The 17,215-nt window shown below is 37.8% G+C and overlaps 1 protein-coding gene across 2 annotated transcripts in view; it reads right to left on the bottom strand.

Annotated features, from left to right (window-relative positions):
- Positions 1 to 17,215, bottom strand: part of EPHA6 (EPH receptor A6) — a gene marked incomplete at both ends in the record, with an annotated part of 510,935 nt that overhangs the window by 181,491 nt on the left and 312,229 nt on the right. The gene's annotated exons all lie outside the window — the stretch shown is intronic.

Here is a 17,215-nt window from a genome sequence, read left to right on the forward strand (position 1 = left end):
AGGTCATTTCCACAGGAGTGACCAGCCCTGGGCTCTTAGGCTGCTTCAGAAACCAAGTAAGCAGCTCCCACATGGTTCAAGGGCAGCTACATCTCCTGCTTGGCAGTGAAGCAGGGCTGCCACAAGGGCTGCTGGATAATACAGATCCACAGCAATGGGAAAAAGCAAGACAACAGCAGGCAATCTCCCTGGGTTGTCCTGGGAACCATCTGTCTTCTGATTCCAGTCCTGTGTCAAAATGAAATCCTAAACATGGAGACAGCCTCTGTAATTTCCTGGTGGCCAGCTCCTCTCTGCTTTCTGAGGCGTGACACACACCTTACGCCCCTTGATAGGTCACACAATTTGGTGTGTGGCTCTGGGGTTTGCTGGGACACTGATGCAGTGAACAAACATCGTAAGTTTTATTTTCAGCAGCCATTCAGCACTTTAAATGGGTGTTGGAGCACCCATTAGAAGGACATTCAAGGCTGCACTGTGTTTTGGAAACTCTTCAGTTTTCAGTCAGATGTTATACCTGGAGAGCAAACAGCAATGAAGTTGAACCAGGCAGCTCCGTATCATCAAGTTCAAGTTCGCGGTGCTGCTTACATTTTTCTGTTGAGCACAGACAGCCAGTTTCCATTTGGGTTCCTACTCCTCTTGTGCCCCATGCATCTGTTGACTATAATTCTAATTATAAGGTGCCGAATAAATGTCAAGAAATGCTATCTGTTATTTCTGTAATATAAACTGCATTAGTATGTTCCATGCTTGCTTTCTATTGCTTTCCCATCACATAGTGTGATGTTGCATAAAGGCTTTTATCCCCAGAGAGCTTTTTTTCATGAAATGTGCTGAGATGCTGGAAATCTATTCAAAACGCTGCTGCTATCTTTGACTTTGATACAATTAGCTACTCAGTAAAAAGGCACATTGGAATACACTATGAAAGAAATAAAACATACACTCAGTCAATTCTGAGTTGATTCAGTGCCGATGTGTTTAGCCGACTGTCTCAAAAAAGATAAGTAGCAAACCATTTCAAAGATTACTCTTCCCAAACAGTAAAAAAACTACCTTAAACTTGACATTTCCAAAATGATGAATTTTGGATTAAATCATGTGAAATGTCAAAATGAAGAGAAAAAGAAAAATCAATAGTTGTGTAGATGAAGCAATGTGAGGTCAATTGTACTGTACTGCCAGTGCCAGGCCACCCATGTCTTTTTAATAGCAGTATTTTTAAAGTGTACAATACCTGAAAGACACTAGAGATTAATTTTCAAGACTGAATCCCCTCTTAACAATAAAATTATGAAACATTTTGTTTTTAGAGACTGGAGCAGAGGCATAATAAAATGGCACATTTCCAAAAAAGTTTTTACTGCATCCTTGAGATTAGCTCACCAACATTATCCTCAGCATTTTACGTTACATGAATTTTCCTTTGAATTTGATATATTTTTCCTGCCAGGTAACTGAAAGCTTTAATCAGAGGAGGAAAAAGAAGGCTTAGAAATCATCACCGCTTTTGAAATGTGTCCTGAGCCTGCTGCTAACTCTTTTATGACAAAAATAGTATTTTCCTGTGAAAGCCATAGGTGTGGCGTAAGTATATATATACTGGAATGTACTACAGAGGCTCTCCCACCACCTAACTTGGGCACGTTCTGAAGGAGCACATGCGTCTCGCTCCCAGGCTATATGCGTAGCTGAAGGTGGACACTGAAGCTGGCTGTCTTGAGCCCATAATGGAGATGCCCAAATGTAGACAATATGAATATTCCCCGTATTGTATTTCAGTGTGCATAGTTAAGACGCAGACCTAGGGCATTTAACTTTCTTTTATGTACTAAAAGCTAAAATTTTTCTAAATTTATTTTTAAAGTTGAACATATTGATTATTTTTGACTAGTCTGGGTCTCACCCACATTTACAGTGAGGTGACATGAGCTCATGTTCATGCCTTTAACATTTGGTACTCAACATATACATAGGCAGCTTTCACTCCATTGTAGTGTGGTTTTACAGGCCCAAATACCACCAGTCTGATGATGCAATTGCTAACACACTGGGAAAGATGGCTGAGAAGCTGGCACTGCCCTTGGACCAGCCAGAGGAACTTGCTGAATACTGACAGGTACCCATAAGTAATGAAGGATAATCACCAAGTGGGAAAACCCCTTATTGTTCCAGAGAAGTATACCACAATGATTGTCCTTTTACCTGTAATCACTGTTTTTATTTAGGTTTAAAAGGCTTCTGAATTAAAATCTAGCCTAGACATGGAATATTAGCAGAACTGTTTTCAATGCAGCACTATTTATATTTCAGGGAAAAACAAAAGTGCGGTGGAACTGGATTTCTCCTGGATAATTCTGTAAGAGGGGGCTGAGAAGACATAAGCTTTTGCTTCTTTTTTTATCTGATCAGTGGGACAGAATGCTTATTTGAAAAGAAAGAAAAAAAAGAAATTTCAGAGCAAAGAGGATGTTTGAACTAATATTAGAGAGTAGACTTATAATGTTGTAAACTACATATAAACTCCTAAAGCTGACTTCTCACTCTAAAGATAAATGGCATTAATTCACAATACCATCCCTAAACTTCTCTAGTCCTTCTAGGACCATATAAAATGGTATATTTTTACAGCCTGAGCTGCTTTACAGCTTTAAGATGGAGACAAAAATGGAGACTAAAACATTTTATAAAATACAGTTAGTGCTAGTAAAAGAAAGCTGTCTGGGAAGCTTTTCTTTTAAGTTTTCCTGCGATAGTTATTATCGATATCTTCTATTGCTGTTTAAAGAGAAAGTAGGGGAAAAGGATATTCGAAGGATATGAGTACATTATATCAAAAATGGTTTTTCATTTTAAGACTTTTTTACAGCTAGGAAAAAAATCAGCTACCTTTTGAAATGAGATTTTTCAATCAACCACCCACTGTAGAGCTAACATAATTGTGGTGTCGAACCACACCAGCCTGTGTCAGTTCTCTCTGTAATTACTGAGCAGACAAGGGCATTTCAGAGCATGACTGATGGTTTGTTATTTCCCCAAAACTGGTAGGAATCTTATTCAGCCGAATGTGGTCAATAAAGTTAAAATAGGATAACATTAATTGTCTTTGATGAGCTGATGGTTAAATAGCTTCTTCAAAAATCTCAGCTTTTGCTAAAGTGATACATTCAGAAATACGTCTGAAACAGAGGGAAAAAAGACCCAGTTTCTGTCATTAGTAAGTATACAGAAAAGCAAATATGAACTGCTTTATTTAAAACAGCTTAAATTTAGGAATGTGACTGTAATGTATGACATCCACACAATAAAAATCCATGGAGACAGTTCAATGCAGAAGACAATACGCAATTTAGCTCTGCACTCACACAAACATTGATGCTTAGAAATCACAAAGTGACTGAGGAGAGGGAGTGTTGCTTTCCGAGAACTCAGAAGAATCCCTTAAAAATCATTTTATGCTTGCATTTTTTTTTTTTTTTTTTTATCTCAAAGACAGGAAATCCTCTTCATTCACCCAATTCTGGCAAGAATGCTATGGAGAACACAGTTTATTTTCTCCAAGCTAGTGTTAAAGGAAATCAAGGCAAGAGCTCTCAGCATTGTCCACAACATTCCTGGTCCATGTAACAGAGCTCCTTCTTTTAAAAAAATAACCAATGCATTGCACAACAGAAATGTATAAAACCATTCGGGTAAATTTCTACCAGTGTTTATTTTTCTGATGTTTATAGGGAAAAAAACCCCAAACCATTAAAAACGAGACATCATCCCTTGGTTAGTAACTATTTATTTTCTTACCAAATAAGGACTAGTTAGTTAATTATACCTGGGGACAAACCATGAGAGAGAGATGCGTGACAAATCAAAAAGTCTAAACAACTGCATGATCCTATGGGTAAACTCACAAGCAATCCTAGAGAAGTGATGTTTTCAACAACCTCATCTATAAATTACTCTCCTATACTGTCTCTTCCTTTCTACATAAAAGACACAGAAACACATAGAGGTCTTGTAATTACTGTAGTGAGCATTTGTCAGGTACGGAGCTCACTGTAACTTAGAAGATTGTTCTCAAGTTTACATTTGACCTATTCAGATATCTTAACTTCCCTATTTAAACTCATTTACACAGAAGTATGAAAGCAAAAAAAAAAAAAAAAAAGAATTTCTGTTGCAGAGGACTATTCATTCCTTTTTTGCATATAGACTAGTATCTTTTGGGATCCTCCTAGTCCTGTAGCATAAGCATGTACCAGATGTTTTGAAAAAAATCCTGTTAATCAGTCTAATTAAACCAATACATTTTATTGCATATTTTTGCATTTCATCAGTGTTCTGTAAAATCAAATTGCGAATGCTAATTACATGAGCAAAAACTCAAATGCAAGCAAAAAAGTTCACACAAATCTTTTGTTTTGTTTTATTATAAAAATATATCTTGCAGAGGCTTGATACTTCTACCTAAATTTAGAGTACTTGTATAACCCTGTTTATTGTTAGCTTAGGATTGTAGAAAAGAAGATCACCGTGTCCTGCCATATATATGCTTGTCAGCATCTCCTCAGAGGCTTCTGAGCTGCTGCTTCCCAGTCAAGCTCGACATGGAAACAGGGAATAATTTGGGATGGAAGGGACTTCGGAAGGCACTTTGTCCAACCCTTTGCTCAAAACGGAGCTCAATTAGATCAGTTTTTCAGGGCTTTGTGCAGTCGTGTTTTGAATATTTCCAAAGACAAGGTAGAAGTCTTCAAGGTATTAAGTTTCCAAAAGCATTAAGTAAGTAGTTCAGCAGTGTAGAAAGCTTTTATCAATGTCCTTCACTGAATAAAAGGCTGCTCTCAACGCTTACGAAACACCAGACAATCCACACAGGAGTGCCTGAGACCCGAAACCACAGCACATGAGGCTTCACTGGGCTTACTGCTTTCAGAACTAGGTGTTCTGCCTGCAGGACAAAACCTCACAAAAAACTGAAAAAACTTTCTAAAATCTACACCATTACCAAAGATGATAATATATTGGTACTAAAGCATCACTTTAATTATGCATGCTAAATTATGTTAATCTAATAAATACATAGGTAAATGATTAATTGTGGATTAAAGTACAGATTTAACCTGGAAAATACACGTAATGAACCTAAGTTTTCCATCACTGTATATAGGGAAAACAAGTTTCAAAGTAGCTAAGTAGTTCAAACTGTGAGGTTTAGCTCCTCCATATGATCTGGAGTTGTGTCCTCTGCCCATGATTCTTTTATTCTATTTCTCAGCGGAAAGAAAAGTATTTAAACAATTTGGATTATCAGAGATCTTAGTAAGAAAATTAACAGATCTACAAGATCCATTTCCCTTCAGATCTGCCATCCAACTATTTTTAGTTCAGTCTGAAAGTTTGCCAAGTGCTTGGACAGTCCAGTTGAATAAGTGAATTAAGCATTGCTAAACCTATCGTTCAACAAATCACAAACCAACTCTCTGGAAAAAAAGACTGATTAAGAATCATGCAGTTTTGTAAAAAACAAACCCAAACCTTTTAGGCAGTGCTGCTAGGATTTGATTAAATCTGTGGTCACTGATAAAGGTAAATTTATTGCACTGCCTTTCATCTCCAGATCTGCTGGCTGTTTTAGCCTCTCTGCATAGTGTTCCTCATGCCAGCAACATTGCCCTTCTTCGATCTGAGAGTGAGACAATGCAGACACGTAGGCACAGCCTGGAGAGCTTGAGTTTCTGGTTATGTGTCACCCTGGATGTATCAAAATCTTTTCTCTATGGCGTATACAATGCATTTCTCACCAGATACAAGTCACCCAGAAGAAAGATTTCGTCCTCACATGGTAGGAGACCTCTGGCTGATTAACTAGGTGTGATTAAAAACCTCTACTGATTAGAATACCTATCAGGAATAATTTAGAGAAAAGATAAATATAGTGTCCGAATTTAGTTCAAGCATATCGTGCAAGTCTACTACTGTGTGTAAACTTACAGTTCAGTAAATATGATGTTGCCATTGCTTGTGACAGGCTAGACTTTGGGTTAAGCTAACTACGCGGGTCTCTGGACTTATCTTGGCCTGACTGAAGCTCTACTTCAGCTTGGTTAGCTGTAACTTATGCAGCTAATCACAGCAACTATCTCAGGACCAGGTGACTGGTCCTCATCTAATTCATTTTAGCTTTTGCTTAGCTCTGCATGATTATGAGGCATAGTGCATTGTGTCACATACATACATTCTGTTACTAATACGCAGTAATGACAAGGGGTTATTGTACGTTGAATGAACTATCTATGACCACAGAATTAACTGCAGCATAAAGGAATATAGGCACAGGATGATAGCAGACACCTTCAAAGTATAGTCACAGGATGATACCAGAAACCCTAGGGCTATAAGCAACTCAGCAACATCAATTACCATGCTCAAAGGAAGGCAATTTTTGGAGCTGGGTAAAACCAGTTTTAGAGGCTTGGCGGGGGGGGGAGGAAGTATCTAACACACCTAAAATGGCCACTTTACTAGGCCCAATTTCACTTAATGTTTTCGTTAATAACTTAGACAATGGGACAGAATAAACTCTCAGCAAATTTGTGGTCAATAACAAATGTGAGGGAGTGATTGATATATCGGAGGGAAAAGGCTACTAAACCCTGGGATGGCTCAGGGGAGATGTTATTGCTGTCTACAAGTACCAAATAGGATGGTTTAGAGAAGATGAAGCCAGACTCTTCTCAGAGGTGTACAGTGAAAGGATGAGAAGTGATGGTTGCAGCACATTACATTTTGGTTAGGTATAAAGAAATATTTTTTCACCATTTGGGTGGTCAAATATCGGAATAGGTTAACCAGAGAGACTGTGGTATCTTTATCCTTGGAGATATTCAAAACTCAAATGGACAAGAGCAACCTGATCTCATCAGACCTGTTTTGACTGGGGCTTGGATTAGATGATCCATAGATGTCTCTTCCAACCTAAATTATTCTATGATTGTATTACTTTAAGAGTTACGATGAAACTGCATAAGTTGGTAATGTTGCATCTGTCTTGTTATCACTGGTATCCATATATTAAATTATGTTTAGAAGGTAAGACTGCAGAGTAAAGCACTCAAAATTTAGAAGAGTTCAGAATTATGGCTGGCCATCAACCAAATTAAATTCTATGCATTTAAACCATGATATAATTCTTAATTACACGCATGAATCTGTTATTCCACCACTTCAGTTACTGAATAGGATGAATCATATTCACTGAATGGGAAGTCATTCAATATTTCTTATCTTAAGCCAGCATGGTCCCAGATCATATTTGCTGTGGCTCTAAAAAGCCACGTTCCCATTCTAGGATTTTGTAAATGTAGTACAAAATATAGTGTCAAAATTCTCTTTGTGAGGTGAATTGCTATTACTTTCTACATTTTACAGAAAAAAAAAATAAGGCAAGGATTTTAAACTGATGTTTCTTGAAATGTGTGCATGCTGCCTTTGACACAGTGAAATCTGAATTGTGATAGTGTATACTGTAGGTTTCCATAACACAATATAGCAGAAAAAAAATCATAACTCACCAGTTCTATGACATGCTGGGAACTAAACCAGTAGTGCCTATCACACATTCTTCATAGATTCTGAAAATACCAGTTCAACATCAGAGACTTAATTCATGCCTGATATATCTTAATCAAACTGGTGGAATGACCTAGGAACATCTGATATTGGGAATTACAGCAGAATATCCTGCTTTCGTATACAGGCTTGTATGCCTTAGTAACCCACTCCCTTTGTTAAGACAGAAACAGATACAGTATTCAGAAGCACAGATCTAATAAGAGAAGCCCAAACAGAAATTCAGCCACGGCACATATATTCTCCAGTGATTTAGCTACTATGTGTGAAGGGATGGAGCTTTTGGGCTAAAAAGCATGAAATGCTGACACACCGCATGCTGAGATAAAAGAGAAAGAGCAGGTAGAGAAACTCCAGACAAAGAGAAAATTAGCAGAAGACAACAAGCAGAGAGGGCACACAGCAGTAGGTCTAGCTGAGGGGGAGGATGTGGAGTAGGTGCACTGGCTGATTTGAAAGAGGCTCAAAGGCATCTGAAGATGGTATTTTTTTATCAGTTGAAAACTACAGGATGAAAATGATAAAAACCACTATTTTGATGACATGTCAGAATAGGACCTAGATTAAGAAAGCACTTAAACATTTCTTTTGCTTCAAGTATTAAACAAAGATAAAGACTGTATAATTCAAGATAGCAAACCAGATTCTTCAGATAGTACAAGTCCCAAAGATAAAAGAAAATGGTTTGCAGGCCAAGGAGGATGTGGCCCTATACGAATCTCACCTTTGCATGGCATTTGGTATGCATGTGATTACAAGCACATTTTGAACGAGAAGACTGCTTCAAGAAAATAGTCTACAGAAATCAGATATATCGCGAGTCATACATTATGGAAGTAACAACTGGGAATTTGCCTTTCTTTTTTCCATTTAAAATTTGCTTCAGTTAGTGACATTCACACACTAACAGCTCAATGAAAAACTTATACAAAATGTTAGTAAATGCCACTGCACTGCCTGTAGAGAATAAAGGGCTTATTGACATGCCAGCTTCCAGCATAAAATGTCATGATTGCAGTATTGACTAACAGCATATCAAAATAAACATCTGAAAGTCGAGGTAATGCTTGGAGTTGCTGAAGACAATCTTCCTGAACCACCAGCTCTTCACTTAAAAAAAAACAAAACAAAACAAAACAAACCCAAACCCTCCCATATCTACCTCCTGAAGCATTTTAAGATATAAACTAGAAATTCCATTTAAGTGGTTGAGGGATAATATAAAAATTCTATCTGTTTAGACTTCTGTCTTAGGCAATTTACCTCTTGCCATTTTTCTCATTATTTTTGCTCCGTATCTTCAGTACGTATCATTCTATGGGCATGGTAGCAAAAAGTATTTTGACTTTTACTTAATCAGAATTACTTGAGAAACTGTCTTGGGAATGGCATTAACAGTGAAGCAATATACAAAACAATAAATTGCCTCTGCTACTGATTACTAAAACAGCACTGAAATGTTTATAAAAGTAAAGGCCATTCATCGTCAGCAAAATCCAACCAATTTACCTTATTTGTATTGTACGTGACATCGGAAAAAATCATCAAGCCACATTATAATGACTGTCATATGTCTTTTCACATCAGGGTTTGAAAGCACATCAATGCTGTTGCCTTGTCAGGCTTCCCACTGACATTAGTATTGGAGTTTGCCATGAATTAATTTGTCCAGCAGAATAAAAATCCTGAGCAGGAATAGTGGGTTTGGCCAGAGTCTCCCACAGTAATATTTGGACTCATCTTCAGCAGACGATGGATGTCTGAAATTCCTTCCTGCAGTTAATCTGGTCTCTTCATCCATTTTGTTATTGAAGTAAATGGCAATATACGGATGGTATTGCGGTATTATTTATCAGGTTTTATTTCTTTAAGGCAATACCAAAGAATCAGTTCAATCTATGTTGCATACCTATATGCAACTATTTTCTATTCTCTGTTTCTAAGTTAATGCATAGTGGCTTTTTTTATTACTGAAGTCCTAAAATGCATCTATATAATAGAAACTACTTAGACTCATTGGCTGTTAACTGTTTAAATACTTCAGTATACTTCTTATCATGTAGTTTACTAGACTCTTCGAAAGAAACAGGACTTTTAAAATGTTAACTGCTACACTAAAAGGTTTCAGTTAAGCTCTAAATTACAGCCTTAGTTGCTAGAGAGGGGAAAGGGAGCATAACGCAGGGACAAATTTAAACAGGTTTCTTGAGGTTTGTGCTGTTGCTCTAAGTCTGAAATCTCACTTGCCTCGCATCTCTGTGCCTTAGCTTTTCTATCTATCTGTAAACCTGAGACAAGGGCAGTTTGCAATACAAAAGTTCAGAAGTGAATGAAGACTAATCAGTCGACAGCATGGGGCACTTGCTGTATGTACATTCTCTTGGGGGCTGAGCAGAAAAAAAAGAGTGCAAAATCCCCTTTTTTTGGAAATTGGATCCACAGTTATTTGAAATTGTCCCTGCCTGTTTTCAAACGAAATAATTGAAGTCTGTATCTTGAAGTGTAGTGTACAGACTTTTTTTTTTTCTTAAAAGCTCATATTGTCCTCTAAATATACAGCTTTTTGTAAGTGCTGGGTACTCACAGTTAGCTGTATATTTACACAGGTTAAATATGGGCAGATTTTCACGCAGTCTGCAAAAACAGGAGCTCACAGCAGCCCCAGTTCTGTCTCCTGCCTATAAAAAAATATTTGAAGTCAAGTAACATAAAATTGCTCAGCTGCTTGTGACAGACTTAAGCTGCAGCCCAGCAGTCTTCATCTTTTTCAAAGTAGACAATTTCCAACTTCGCATAGACTAATCCATAACCCACAGCACCTTTTAAAATAGCATGAATAACTTCACACAAAGTAATAACTTTAAATGGTATCAGACATGCTCTGGTATTGGTGCCTTACAAATCTTTATTTGTGGACTGGCCTGGCCTTTGCTTGTGCCACTCTGTGTTCCTACTGGAGTTAACAGTAGACACACTTCTCAGTTTATTTAGTGAAGCACTGTTTCCTAGGATCACTGGCTTTCTTTTATGGCAGATGTCTTTTATGGCAGATATATGCACACTGAGTTGGGGCAAACAGTCAAGTGTGAATTAAATTACTTCTTTTTTTTGCTGACATAAGTACCTAACCCAGTTTTAATCTGAATAGAGATATCAGCAGTTATTCAGTTACTATGCTGAAGAAACATGAAACGCTAATTAATCTTTTTTTTTTTTTTTGAGAGATGTATCACTGTTTCATTGCCTAAAAAAAGATTCTCCATCAAAGTTACTGTCTATTACTGTGAAAGGACAAGGCTTTTTTAGTTGGAATTTAATCTTAATTTAACTTGGATACTTCCTTGTAAAGGATTACAGGAAACAAACCTGACTACATATGAAGTAATAATGAGATAGGAAAGGTAGAACCTCAAACCAGACCAAATCCTATTAAAATTTATGTTCCTTTACACCCTTAAAGCAGTCAGATATCATAAATTGATATTGCAAGGAGGCAAATAAAAAAAAAACAAAACCAAAACAACTATTTTTTTTTACTATTGTAAATATGTTTCTTTATCTACACAGTACAACTTTGCCTGTTCAAAAAACCTGAACATATGAAAACAGAAGATGCATTCTGGAGGAGCTTCCAAGCACTTAAAACCTGTGGACCTAACATTTTTTCACTTGGTTCCTGGGAAAGAGCCTCTGCTGAACAATTTCCTGACTTTGCCTGGGTCTGATGACAGTCCTGACTTTGAATGCTCAAAGGGAAACTGCAAACCAGCTCCTGCTACAGAGGGTGAAAATTAACCAGCAGTAGTGAGAAAAGCAAATTCTGGATATATAGCAATCTGCTGTCTTATGAAAACTAATAAATAAACCTCACACCTGCCACATATTAGGAATTATTCCTGCAAGCTAAAGATTTTGTCAGCAGGGAACTTAGGTGCCCAGAGAAACCCTCTGCATCCTTTGATGACTTGACTGCCTACCTATATGCCAAAGGATGGAGACTCCACCTCTTTGGGCAACCTGTGCCAGTGCTCAGTCACCCTCATGGTAAAAAAGTGTTTCCTGATGTTCAGACGGCACCTCCTGTGTTTCAGTTTCTGCCTGTTGCCTCTTGTCCTGTCACTGGGCACCACTGAAAAGAGCCTGGCTCAGTTGTCTTTGCATCCTCCCTTCAGGTATTTTAAATCTGCATTTATTTTTCATCCTACAGAACAGCCTATCTTAACTTAGCAAATGCAGATAATAATTTAAGCATCATTATACTGCATCCTGAGGAGAACAGACTACTAAATGAGAGCCAGAATGAGTCCTGATGACTCATTTGGCCCCCACTCATTTCCCAAATGTGTGTGTGTTAAGGCCTCACATTTTAACTCACAGAAGAGAAATAAGTCCAAACACCAGTACTATTAAACTTGAAAGAATTTTTGCTTGCAAGAAATCTGTTTAATTAATATGAATAGAAAAGAAGCAAAGACGTGGACTTTGAACTAAGTTACTCATAAATGAGAAGTACGGGGTAAATGGAAAATAAACACAGGGTGAGCAAAATTCTGTCTCCATCACATGTTGCAGCCCAATTAACTCCATCAGTATCGCCCATGTATAACAGAACAAAACTGACTGGCATGCATTTTTGCAGCAAGATACCATTTTCTTTCCTCCCACCCAGAAACTTGTGCTAGAAGGGAAAAGACAGAATTAATTGAATAACTGAATAGGATGCCTATGATCTATTCATTGAACACCTACAAACTGTTCACAAGTGGGTTTCGTTTATATTTTGTTCTAAGTAACTCAGCAACACTGATCACAAAACATATTTATTTCCTTGAATTGTTACGGAAATTAAATCTCAAGCAGTGTTGGATCACTAATGAATATGCATGTTGATACTGCACTTTACTGGGTGAGTATAACTTAGTATGTCCTTTGCACAACTGGTGGTAAAAATGAAACATTTTTCTTCACTTGGAACAGCGGTAAGAAGCTCTCTCTATAGGTCACCACACAAAAATGATTATTATTGTTCCTTTTTTAAAAATTATTTTTAATTTATAGTCAGGGTTGGGTCCAACCTCCAAGGCAGATGTTTATTTTGAATATTTATCTAACTTGCATCTTGTGAGGGAGGAGAGGAAGAGAGTTGCCCTGTAAGCCTTGCAGGGAGTTGCTTTTTGTCCTGTCACTTTCTTTCCTTCCTGTGAACTGCTCATTTGTTGCTTTACCTGAGAAGGATTTGTCAACCTGAAGAGTTTCTTGTAATGCCAACTCTCTCAGCTCTCTGAAGTATGTCATTATCTGTGGCAGTGCTTCACAGGGTAAGAGCTTGCTTACTGCACTTTAACTGGCAGATTTTTTCACATATTCTGCACTACTCATTGCTTTGCCAGCTCGGAAGACAGCATGCATTCCCTTAACTCTGATCATGCCCTGACACTTCACCCGATTTGGGAACAACAATGAGTTATTGCCCAGCACTCATTATTTAGTTGGCCAGGTGATACATCAAAAGGATTTCAGCACAGGAGAGACACCAGCTGGGGTCTTGGCAAACGAAGGAAGATTTTCCCAGCCTTAGTTCTTCTGCAAAGATTATAAGCACTCAGACCTGAAATGTAGGATAATTTGAGCCTAAATGGCAGGGGAGAACATGCTGCTTTAAATACTTATAAAGGTACAGGTTATTACTGTTATTTTCCTATTATACAAGCAGTGCCTCTTCACTTGGTAAAGTGAACCGTGGAAATTTGTAGCACATAGACACAGGGCTATAGTAAGCATTGAAACAAGTAACATTTGGTTTGAATCACAGACTTCCTTGAGCTGAGTCTAAATGAAGATGTGTATGAAATTTAATGGAAATATAATTTTTAATATTTAAAGAGTTATGATTTCTGGACTAATGATTAGATCCTATTATTTGCATCCCGTTGTGTGAGGCACTTAATTCAAATAATGAAAAGATTACTTTAATCTAGAAAGAGTAGAAATGCATTCATATAAAGGCAACTAAATTAAAATTATAAATATGGATAAGTTTATACATCTTTCCTCAGCGGTTTTGTAAAATTTACAGGTTTCAGACACATCTTCATCATACAGGAAAATAAAACTTGAGGAGTTTTCCCAGCAGTGGCTACAATGACACAGCTAAGCCTATCAGCTAGTGCAAAGTACACATGAAACCTCTCACCAACAAAATGCCTCCCTCTTCTTTCTCATCACTCTTATCCTACAGTAAGTCCCTTACTATCTCCCCTTATCTTCCTCTCTGTTCTCCAGCATTTAATACCTTCACATCATTTTCATTTTCTTCCCAACAACCCTCAATCTGTCATGCTCCATTCATGACACACATGCATTCATTCCTGCATAATTATAACATTACAATCATTTAAGAGGTAGAGAAGAAAACCTACTAGCTAAAGATCACTCTGAGAGGGATAATGTCAGCATACACTATATTTGGGTTTCTTCTGGGCTGCCACCAGCAGGTCTGCCAGCACACAGTCTGGGAAGCGTAGCAGTGTTCTGTGTACTCACATACTCCCCTGGGCAATGGAGTGTGTCCTGTGGTGTACTGAACAGCGAGACAAGGGCTTCAGAGGTCTAATTCTACATCCTGTGCTGATTGTTAATATATTTGTGGATCTCAAAGTCTTTTAAAATCCATGTTTCCTATCTTTTTGAAGGGGTGCAATGATTGTCAGTTACAGAGAGAGAAAGGAAAAGGGGAACAAGATGAGATCTACCCAAGCACTCTAAGACTACAGCGTTCCTGATTCTGCACTTCAATGAAATGTCAATTTGGTACTGATTGCACATTGCCCTTCTGCTGCTGAGGCAGAGGTTCATGCTCTGAAGAACCATGTAGTCCTGGAGTCAAGACAGAGCAGGTCATCACATGTGCCTACAATTATATCCTCTCTTTCTAGCCGCTAGACTATACTTTATTAATGCTATTATACTGCTGTTGTATTTTCAGTGGTTTAATGCAAGACCCATTTTATATGATGTCCATAAAGACATTTAACAAAGAAGTGTCCTAGAATTCACGCTTCACTCTTGGTGGTGAATGTTAGCACTTCCTATTCTGTCAGTAGGGTTTTTACCCACTGAATGAATTTGGAGTGTTTCACTTTGCTTCATACCTCCTCTCATGTCTTTGGACATACAGCTGAAATGCTAATATATTCATGAGGCTGGACTAACATCTGCTGTCCTCAGAGGAAATGTCCCATTGATCAGGAATGGCAGGACAGTGGGTGAGGGAAGCCTGTCATCACTTCACTAAAGCCTTCAGAATATTTTTTCACAGATAGAGTTAATTTTCATGCAAATTAAGTGGAATATGCAAAATTATTCTTATTAAATCTGAATAAGGCACCTGATAGATATAAACAGCTCTACAGTTCTGAGAAGGCCTTTATCTTTCTTCTCAAAGTCTAACTGGTCCAGTGCATTGGAAGCCTTCAGCAAAATAGCCTGTTAATGGAGTTCTTCACCTTACCTCTAAAAAGCATCCTGGCAATGGTTTGGGGGTTTCTTTGCTATTCAGCCCTTTCTTCATTTTTGTGTCTCTTCTAGATGCCTTTTCTATGCCAGGCTTCCCCCTAGGTTCTCACTACTAGAAAGGCAGTTTCTCAGTAACTATATTTTCCTCAGCCACTTCCTAGCCTAGGAAGTGGCTTCCTAGCCTTCCTAGCCTTCCTAGCCTTCCTAGCCTTCCTCACTCTAGGTTTTGAACAATTGCTCATAGCAGACCTCTCTGTTGCGAAGACACACACATTACATTTTGCTCTGTTCACATTAAGAAAGTTACTCTTCCTAACAGCTATGGTAGAAATTTGACAGTTTAGACTCCACCCAGCTTAGAAGACAGAACTTGCTTAGAAAGCCTTCTACTTATAACTGCATTTTTAAAGACATGAAATACACCTAGGGAAAAAAGGAATGAGAGAAATCAGCCCTACTATAGTTACATTTGACAGATAGATACCACCTGTGTTGGTCATTTAAGATTTACACCTTACAATTAAGTCATCAAAGATATTGCTTTTGAGGGCATTAATAAGAGTGTGTTACAAACATACATCTGCTTTGGTTATACACGCAGAGAATGCTCTGAACTACAACACTATGATCCACTGAGTATCAATCCTGCCCCACACCATCACTCTAAAAAAAAAAAAATCTATTTACTTTGCACTTCTCAGCATTAATTTGTTTGAAGGAAAGCAGTGCGCATGGACGGCTTGGAGAAATGTGTAAGACTTTGCAGAGCCTGTATCAAGTATCTGTAACATTTTTTTAAAGAATGGCATATTAGTGAGGCTGTTCCTTGAGGAGATATTGAGCCTTATTCATTATTGCAATGTATCTTCTGTAAGTACTTACATTCATGCAGTATGAGAGCTAAACGACATCAGCTCAGAATAACAGTATTTTCCTTTCTCTTTGCAAAACTGTACACGTCTACACAAGATGAAAAGTAGTAAAGGATCTGGCCCTAATTTCCATGTGCTTTATTGCTACTTTCCCTTCTGGCTGAAACGAAGTGTAGTCATAAGTGCAGAACCTGAATCATTCTCTATCAATTGAGACTATCCTCCAGTAACATTAGAGATAGATTAAGCTACACAAAATGACTTTTTCAGCAGTATGGTTCCATCTTATACCCAGAAATAAGTGGTAGCAGTAAAGCAGTTTCAACAATACACATTCCTGTCTAAAAACTGTGTTCTTCCTTTAGCATTAAGTAACCTGCAGTTAAAAACTTCTTAATTGTGTCTACCACTTAAAGGGCTGATATGTCATGAAAATTCTTTTGCTGTCTCATCTAAGATTAAACAATCAATTCTGGTAATTGTGGTATACTGCATTAATCACAGATGTGGGTTTTTTTCTGACAGTCTTTTTGATGAGGTGCTGAATTAGGATTCTCACCTTCAGCTTTTCTCTTCTCTCTTTACCTTCATGCCTACAGCAATACCCCTCTGGCTATCATCTTGTCAGATCAGGCCAGTAAGAATCTGAATAAAATACCTCTATAACAAATTCAGATACTGAAGAAATGTGTTTCTGATTGCTCAGTAGTTACTACTCTTTAATCAGTACTGAATCAGTACTCAGTTCACATTCATATTTTCCATTAGTACTATTCAAAATGCATTTAATTTGAGAAAGTACGCTCATCCCACTTCTGCTGTTTTCTCTCTCCTTCCTTTTCTAAAAACAATGTTGTGATAGTTCCTTCCTGGACCCTGCTGCATTAACTTTGACTTTCTTTTAGGATCTTTTTCATGAGATCCCTATGTTAAGCATAACAGTATTGCTTCTCAGTATTGACAGCAAACCTGCGTTTTCTGGTTGTCTTATTTGTGTATGGACAATACGCAGTGGTGCAGACTGAATGAGCACAGAGAAAGGATCATGTCCTTTTCTATCCAAGCATATTCTTAAAACCTCTTTTCCTCTGGCAATCTGCCCAGAGTAATTCTCCATCTTACTACTTTCTTAGCTTCTGATTTTGTAATTCTACTTTGTAACTGTGTATATGACATTGATACACTCTGAGGAGCTAGGT

This window comes from Platalea leucorodia (genome assembly GCF_965183815.1).
Source record: "Platalea leucorodia genome assembly, chromosome: 2".
Classification (NCBI taxonomy): Eukaryota; Metazoa; Chordata; class Aves; order Pelecaniformes; family Threskiornithidae; genus Platalea; species Platalea leucorodia.